Raw genomic sequence first — 8,799 nt, forward strand, 5'->3', positions numbered from 1 at the left:
CTCACCCTCCGCTGTCTCTCCAGCCCCCGCTGCCGGGCTCGGGCTCCAGCTGTGGGCGGCGCTCTGCACATGCGCACTCCACCCCCTCGCTAACCGCCGCGCTCGCGCTTCCAGCCCAACTTTCCGTGCGAAGGAAAGCCGGGCCTGGAGGACCCCGCCGCCAATACTCTCCGCCGCCAGCCCGCAGCACTACGCTGTCCGCAATCTCCACCCGGATCCCACCGCTCCGTCCAAATATTGACTTCGCCACCTCCCTCAAACGTGGGAACTGTTGTGTTACAGGGAAAAAATGTACCTCGGATTGTGGGACTTTAGGACGTTCGATGTACGCAAGCGCCTTACTCGCAGTGGCGTCTGGGACCTGTAGTCTTTCTGCGTGGAGGGTTGCGTGGTGACGTCATCCTATATTTGGAGTTATAAATAGCCCATATAAAAGCAGGCAGTGAGTGAGCAGAGCAGCGTCAGAGTGAAATAGCGGCAGGAGCTGTAACAGGCCAATCTTTATCAAGTTATGTAGTACAGAATACACATCCTCTTGCAGCAGATCAATAATTATAAGAGTCCACATTCATTTACCAGCTTCTTCTCAGTCTGTGATTAGGATTCTAACACTGTCTGAAATACCAGAAATATCCCAACAAGAATAAAATTACTTTATCCCAAGGTGACCGATTCTGAAAAGGTACGTTAATCTCAGAATATTAACCAGTAGAGTTTCTGACACTACCTAAACTATGTGCCAACTTTCTCCCAGGTATTTGTTTTGATTCTTATCCAAAGCCTTCAATTCAATTTTTGCCTCATAATCAGCCACAGGAACCCATTATTATATGTTCTATATATATGTATAAAAATTATGTGTTGCCTTTCCATTCCCCCTGGGGCATACAGTGCCCTCTGCAGTGGGGACAATTCACTACTTTTTTGTGCAGTTGACTTCCCTTTTGAGTCTTAAAAACAAAATCCACTTTGCCAAAGTTGTTGCATTCCTTCTCTTGAACAGATTTATAGAAACAACTTTACAATTCAAAGTACTTGAAGCCTGACTGTAAGTTTGAATTCAGCCAACTGTGTTAGTTATTTGGGGCTTAAAATAAAACCTGCTTTGTCATTGGCTATGAAGGAACAGCGTCTTAAATGCAAAATGCACTCCATGCCAATTTGGCTGACGTTGGACATTAGCTTGCAGAATCACGGGAGTGTTACGGTGCAGAAGGAGACTATTCAGCCTGCATTAATCTGCATTTCGTGTAGAGTATAAGCCACTAGCTTTGGTCTCAGCTAGCGAAAACCACATCACTCATTGATTGTGTAAAACCACATCATATTTAGTCATGATTAAGATGTCTGATTGGCATCATGCATGCAGTAGTCTTAAAGCAACATCTACTTGAAACTGATGAGGCATTGAACCAGGGCTACAGTCTATTGAATCTGTAAAGTAGTGTGTGTATCACTGTCTACAATATTTCCACATTTTGTGGAATTAAAAATGAATGGAAACTTAGAGCATAGAAAGTTCAAGCCATCATGCCTATGCTCGCTCTCGGAAAGCTGGCAACCCAACAGATCAGGCAGCATCAGTGGAGATCTAAACAGCATTAATATTTCAGGTTCATAATCTTTCATCAGAAGCTGGAAAATTTAGATATGTAAGAGACATTAATTAGGCAAAATGAGTAGTTCAGAAAAAGAACAAAGAGCCACATTAATCGGCAAGAGTTGGTGAATCAAAGGGAATGGTAATGGAACAAGTAAAATTAACTAAGGGTACATCTGAATGGCAGAATCATGAACAGATAATAGCAAGAACAAAACAATAACAAGACAAAATCTGAAACAGGTAACAAAAAAATGATGTGAGAGATTACGGTCTGAAATTCTGGAATTCAATGTTATAAGACCGTAAGACATAGGAGCAGAAATTAGGCCATTCGGCCCATCGAGTCTGCTCTGCCATTCAATCATGGCTGATAAGTTCCTCAACCCCATTTTCCTGCTTTCTCCCCGTAACCCTTGATCCCCTTGATAATCAAGAACCTGTCTATCTCAGTCTTAAATATACTCAATGACCTGGCCTCCACAGCCTTCAGTGGCAGTGAATTCCATATTGGAGGGCTGTAAATCGTTAAATCAAAAGATGTGGTTCTAGCCCTCAAGCTCACATTTATCTTCATTGGAACATTGAAGTAAACTGAGGATAGAGACTTAATGTGAGAGAAATGTGGAGAATTCTAATGGCAGAGCAGTTGAGACTTGGAGATGTGCTTGTTCCTGAATGGAAGTGTGCTACCAAATAATCACCCAATTTGTGTGTAGCCTCCTTAGTGTAAAGGAGATCACACAAGTGTTGCATTTCCTGACAAGACTTGTTACCTTTTCTCATCCCTAGTCCACTCCTCAATCATCCGCAACACCCCATAGGGCTGCGATACTGCAATGTTCCAGTGAAGGTCAATGTAAGTTTAAGGAATAGAAACTCAGTTTTCAGCAAGGCACTTTGCAGCTTTCCAGACTCACACACTGAGTTCAACAATTTCAGACAGTAAATGCCTTTTATTTTTCATTTTCTTTGAATGTGTCAGCTCAAATCTTGTATTTGAATGTTGCTGAAAAGCATCTTGAACTCATGAGGACAAATGCAAGAAGACTAAATTTCAGACAATTACAACAATATAAGCCACAAGAGAAGATGGTGCTGTTTGGTAAGGTGACTGATTAGCCAAAGCATTGCCATGGAGAAAGGAACGGGGTGTCTTACTTTTCCCACTTTATTTTCGGATGGAATTCTGCCAAAAAGACCTTGGCTCTTCACGCTATCCATGCCCCTCATGATTTTGTAAACCCCTATAACGTAACTCCTCAGCATCCAATGCTCCAGGGAAAATAGCCCCAGCCTATTCAGCCTTTCTCTACAGCTCAACTCTCCAGTCCTAGTCACGTCCTTGGAAATCTTTTCTGAACCCTTTCAAGTTTAACAACATATTTCCTGTAGCAGGGAGACCAGAATTGAATGCAGAATCCCAAAAGTGGCCTAACTGATGTCCCGCATTGCCTCAACATGACATCCCAACTCCTATGCTCACAGACCAATAAATGCCTTCTTCACCACCCTGCCGATCTGTGACTCCACTTTCAGGGAACTATGCACTTGCACCCCTAGACTCTTAGGGGTGTTCAGCAACACTCCCCAGAGCGCTACCATTAAATTACTGCCCTGATTTGCCTTACCAAAATGCAACACCTCACATTTATCTAAGTTAAACTCCATCAGCCACTCCTCAGCCCATTAGCCCATCTGATTAAGATCCCTTTGTAATCTGAGATAAACTTCTTCACTGTCCACTACACTACTGGATTATTTTTTCTTCATTTGCTCCATTACCACTCTCTGTGGCCAAGCAGCATAAACTCTTTCGCCCTTTAAAGCTTCTCCCCTTCCACCCTATCTGAAACTCTCTCCCCAAATGGCTGTACATGCTGAGAATATTGATGATCCAAAAAAAGTTTGGTAGTGAAAATATTGTGACACATTGTGAAAAAATGTATCAGTGCCAGAACGCATCCTCTGTCTCAGCAGAGTGCAACAAAACCAGAATGAGTAAAGAGGTTCTGCAACATGAAGGAGATTCTTAAATCATTCCATTGAAGTTAATAATCGGTTAGTACTTTTACTGCATGGAACATGCTATAGTCAGCATGGCAGAAGTTGTACTCTCTTGTTTAAGATATTCTGAAAATTTCAGTTTTGCTTCTTGACGACATATGAGTGAGAAGATTTACACAATCAAGACAAAATTTGAGTTAAAAGATATCTCATATTTGAAACAGGGTGAAAATTATTTCTTCATTGGGTTGTTTCTGACTAATGACTGGATAAATTCAGGGCTGATTACAGGCATGCAACGGTGATAAAAGTATTTGTAAAAACTTAAAAACTATGTAAGGAGATCACAACCGCTGACTTTTGGGTAATAAAATCTTTTACAAAGAAAACAAACCTGACAGAGCTGTGAGGAAAATAAACATTGAGCCACAGAACGGCATGTGATCATACACATTGTCAAAGATGTGAGCTTTTAAGAGGTTGCAGGAATGGAGGAAGCTATAGAGATGGAGAGGCAGTTCATGCAAGTATTTAAATCAAAAAATGGCAAGTTGAAATATGAAGGAATGGTTAGCTGGCAGTCACTGACGATTATAATAATGCACATGCAAGTTTTGTATGGAGTATGGTGTAACATAGATTTGGATAAATTGATGCTTGTAGAAGATGAAGAATGAGGGGCTGGCCATTAGGGTATTGAAATAATCAAGACTGAACATAATGAGAGTATAGATGAGAGCTTTAGATATAAATAGAATGATGTAGAAAAGGAAGCAGTGATGTTATTGAGGTGGCATAGTGCTAGTGTCACTCAATTACTAAATCAACAGGCCCAGGCTAATTCTCTGGGCACACAGGTTCAAATCCATGACAGCAGCGGGTAGAATTTAAATTCAGTTAATAAATCTGAATTGATAGTTAAGCTCAGAAGTACTGTAAGCAGTTTTGACTCATATATTTAAGAGGCAGTTCAGAGGTTCACTTGGATGATTCCTGTTATGAAGGGATTGTCTTATGAATAAAGGCTAAACAGGTTGGGACTCCACTGACTGGAATTTAGACAAATGAAAGGTGATCTCACTGAAACATTAGGATTCTTAAGGGGTAAATGATAAGAGGATGTTTCCTCTCATGGGAGAGACTAGGACCAGAGGGCATAGTTTCAGAATAAAGGGACACCAATTTAAGACTGAGATGTGGAGGGATTTCTTCTTTCAGAGGGGTATGAGTCTTTGGAACTCGGTGTCACAGTGATTGGGGGCAGAGCCCTTGTGTATATATAAGAGATAGATAGATTCTCGATCAGTAGGGAATTAAGGGTTACAAGATAAATACAGGAATGTAGACATGAGAACTGTAGGATCAGCCATGATTCTATTGAAATGGCAGAGCAGGCTCAAGGGGTCGACCAGCCTACTCCAGTCTTTTAGTTTTATGACCTCATGGTCTCAGTAACGGTGACCACAAATTATTGTCAATTTGTTGTAAAAGCCCACCTGGTTCACTAAAGACCTTTAGGGATGGAAATCTGCCATCTTTACAGATGGTCTGGTGTACATGTGACGTCAAACCCAAGCAATGGGTGTTGATACTTAACTGAAATGGCCCTAACAAGCCATCAGATCAGGGACGTTTCAGGATGAGCAACAAATGCTGGCCTTACCGGCGATGCACATAGCCCAGCAGAGAATACACTTTTAAAAAGGTGGATTTGGGTGATGAAGAGGGTTGGGTGGAAGTCAAAAAGCCTGCTGAGATGATGAACAGTCTGGTTGGCGCTGAGAAAGTGACTGTGGAGGATAATGGAGACAGCAGTAAGACCAACGTGCACTGGGAAAGGGAGTAGCAGGTTGGGGAACCATTTAATATTTCAGGAGCTCTTGAAGTCAGCACAGCATTAATATCCCATTTCCAAGTTTCCTAATTAAAAACCGTGAGACTGAGAGGGCTGACACCCTGAATCTGCCAATGGAAAGATTACTTCTTAACGGGGTCCGGGCAGGCATCCAAAAGACGGAACTGACCATTGATTCAGCAACCACAGAAATGGAATGTAGACCTGGGGAAATGACTCTCCCTCGGACCACACCCACACATTCTCCACACTGCTGGGTTAGGGTTAGGGTTATCATGATGAGGTCCTGAAATGTTAACACAGTTTTGATTTCAGATTTACAGCACCCACAACAGATGGTAGTTAATAACTGTCGTGAACTGGCATACAGCATTTCAAAAGATTTACTGACTTGGGAAAGGTGAGTGGGCTACTTGCAAAAGCAAATCCCCATAATCTGACTTTGCAGCTTTATCTTGCCAATTCCTTAATTCGACACATCTTCTACCCAACTCATTCATCTCATCCCCAGCTGGCACTTGCCCTCATTTTTGTCCCACCTGGTCCACTGGGAAAGTGGGCTTGTTGCAGACATTGGCAACAACATCCCATGAAATGTTGAGTCTTCTGAAGCACTGCACGCATCAAGAGAGCTGACCCAAGACAGAATGTCTGCACGCATGCTCTGCACTGGACAGAAAGCTGCTGCTGCTATTCATTAGAAAATAAACAAAAGGGTCCAGCTTCTTAATAGATGAAAAAATACCTTGGGTCATGGGGTCAACAAACAAATCAAATGCCTCAAATGCTAAACAGCCTCAAAATAGATATGAAACAGGGTGGACTACCTTCAGCAGCTTACCAATATGTGAGGTTAGTGCCACAGAGCTTTCAAAAAAAAAGGATAAAGCAGACCCAGAGAAGGTCTCTTGTGGTGCAGTGGCAGTGTTTCTATCTGTGGGCTATAAGGCTCAGGTTCAAGTCCTACCCACTCTAGAGGTGTGTAATAACATGTCTGAACAGTAATAAGTAAAGCAAGCTTAGGGATGGGTCTGCAAAACTGACTGTCCCAGGCTGGGATTAGCCTGTGTATGCCACAAGTACTGGCTCTACAGTATTATGGTGTTCAATGATAAATGATTTTCCTTTCCAGTCAGGTTTTCTGAGTTATCACCCCCACTTACTTGCAGATCAGCCTGGGTTGAACCCAGGGGCTTGTATCGGGTTCCTGACCTGTCAGAAATGTTTGAGTCTTTAACCCACCTGTCTGTATCTGATTTCCCCCCCCATCCCCCCCCCTGCCTCCTGTACCCTTGGCAGTGAACGTTCTGCCCAGTGGGTTTTCCCAGTGTTTGGTAAAATCACCCATCCAAGACAGTACGTGAAACAGAAGGCTGAAAGGACAGGCAATGGAAGGAGCGAGCAAAGTGATCAAGAGGTGGTGCTAGGTATCACTGCCATCTGTCTGGAGGTTGGCCCTGTGTCTGCAGGCAATCTTACCAGGAGGCAGCAATGAGAAGTGGAATGCTCTGGCAAAGGTGGCACAGGGTTGGCAAGAGAACAGATGCTCTGGTCATAATTGGCTATGTAACAACTACAACTTATGTTTCTATGACACCTTAATGAAATATAGTGTCCCAGGGTGCTTCACCAGAGCGTTATAAAATAAAATGCAGCATTGACTCACATCAGCAGATATTGGGCCTGATGACCAAATGTTCGGTCAAAGAATTAGATTCAAAGGAGTGTCTCAAATGAGAAAGGTAGGGGGAGGACTCGCTCTAAGCTCAACCAGTCCTCTGGAATTGGCTGGTGGAAGTGAGGGGTAGAAGGAGGTGGTGCGAAAGATTTAGAAGGGTGAGGAGAACTATTGCAGCAAGTCACAGAGAATACTGTGTGAGTCTCTAGTCAGAGCCACTTCAGTGACATGGGACACCAGTTCCATAGGAGGAACTGTAACATGGAGTTGGGGGAATAATGGAGCTTCAAGAATGATTGAAGGTGGGGCAGGAAAAGACAAACAACCTGTTTTATTTTCAGCAAGTCTCATTGTAGTAATTTAAAGAAAAATTTTTATAAACTGTGATGACCTCTTCTGAGTCTCATCTCCATCATCCAATTCCACAGAAGCGAATTGGTTGAGTTCCACTCTCATATAGTCAATTGTAATCAAGGAATCTGCTACGATCACTTCCCTGAAGTGGAAACAGGAACATCAACAGGCAGCCACCTGAAAAGGAGAGTGAGAGCAGGATGTTAGTTACAGGCATTCAGTATGAAAGGCAATGGAGGCAAGTTAATTGTTTGTGATAGGGATGTTCTCGTGTTCCCATGCCAAGTTGAAAATCCATTGCATTTCCTACACTCTGCAATTGCAAGGGTATCACGCAAGAACACATCACAAATAGTCCTTCAGAAAGAAAATACTTGTGTTTGGCAATTTCTTTTGTGAACTTGGGGTATTCCAAGCATTTTAAAGCAACTTAAAGTACCTTTGAAGTGTAGTCGTGGTTGCAATGTAGAAAGTTCAGCACCAGTTTGCTGGTTTTGAGCTCAAGTCACCAGTGCAGGACTTGATACTGGCCAAGAAGCAAGTGCAAGATAAAGAGCTTGCAATCTTACAAAGCTTGATAAAGGTTGCAGATAATGTCAATCTGAAAATGCACAGTCAATTTGCAAACATGGTTAAATTAGTCATTGGTGCTTCGCTTTCAGATTTCCCGAATACAATCACCAGTCGCTGCGTTAGTTTGGTTTTCAGCAATGCTAACACCAGAACCTCTGCATACTCGTCAAAAAGGCAATGCTGCGATAAAGTTGCAAAAGTGCTTCCTAGCCTCAGTTATTCATGGCCTACTACCAACAAATCATTCATTGACTTTCCTTGTTACCATATTTCCGAAGACACAATCCCTTTTCTTTCTGAAATCAGATGGGTACAAATGTGAGTGTATCTGGGAGACAAATGACATTGTGGTCAATTGCTTGATTAACTTAACTAAGCAAATAGCTATTGTGCCTCACTCTCCTCTTCCAAACCAGAAGGATAATCCCATGCTCATTCTCTAGATGATTGTCCTTCTCCCCACCCCTCCACCCTCCATTCCCGCTGTTCCTTCCCTTCCCCCCTACCAAAATATCTGGTGCCCCTCCCACTGTAGTGGCTCAAAGGCCCACTCACCCCTCACCCCTTTCCAAAGTTTTGGCCATTAATGTTGCTGTTCACCAAAAAAAAAGTCACAATGCCTTATTTCTTAATATTGCACTCTAATGTACAGGCCATGTCTCAGTGGCAGAACCCCTTGTCTAAATCAAAGGATTGTGAGTTCAACTGGGAGACGTCTACACCTAATCTAGG

General features: G+C 42.7%; 1 protein-coding gene across 2 annotated transcripts in view; it reads right to left on the reverse strand.

The window, feature by feature from the left end:
* Positions 1-396, reverse strand: part of nras (NRAS proto-oncogene, GTPase) — a 63,631-nt gene extending 63,235 nt beyond the window's left edge. Inside the window, exon 1 of one of the 2 annotated variants that reach the window (XM_048611990.1) lies at positions 296-396. The gene's annotated coding sequence lies outside the window, so the exon portion shown is untranslated. The other variant, XM_048611989.1, reaches the window with a different exon arrangement.
* Between the last annotated feature and the right edge of the window lie 8,403 nt (positions 397-8,799).

The sequence above is a fragment of the Rhincodon typus genome, chromosome 25 (assembly GCF_021869965.1).
Source record: "Rhincodon typus isolate 14 chromosome 25, sRhiTyp1.1, whole genome shotgun sequence".
NCBI lineage: Eukaryota > Metazoa > Chordata > Chondrichthyes > Orectolobiformes > Rhincodontidae > Rhincodon > Rhincodon typus.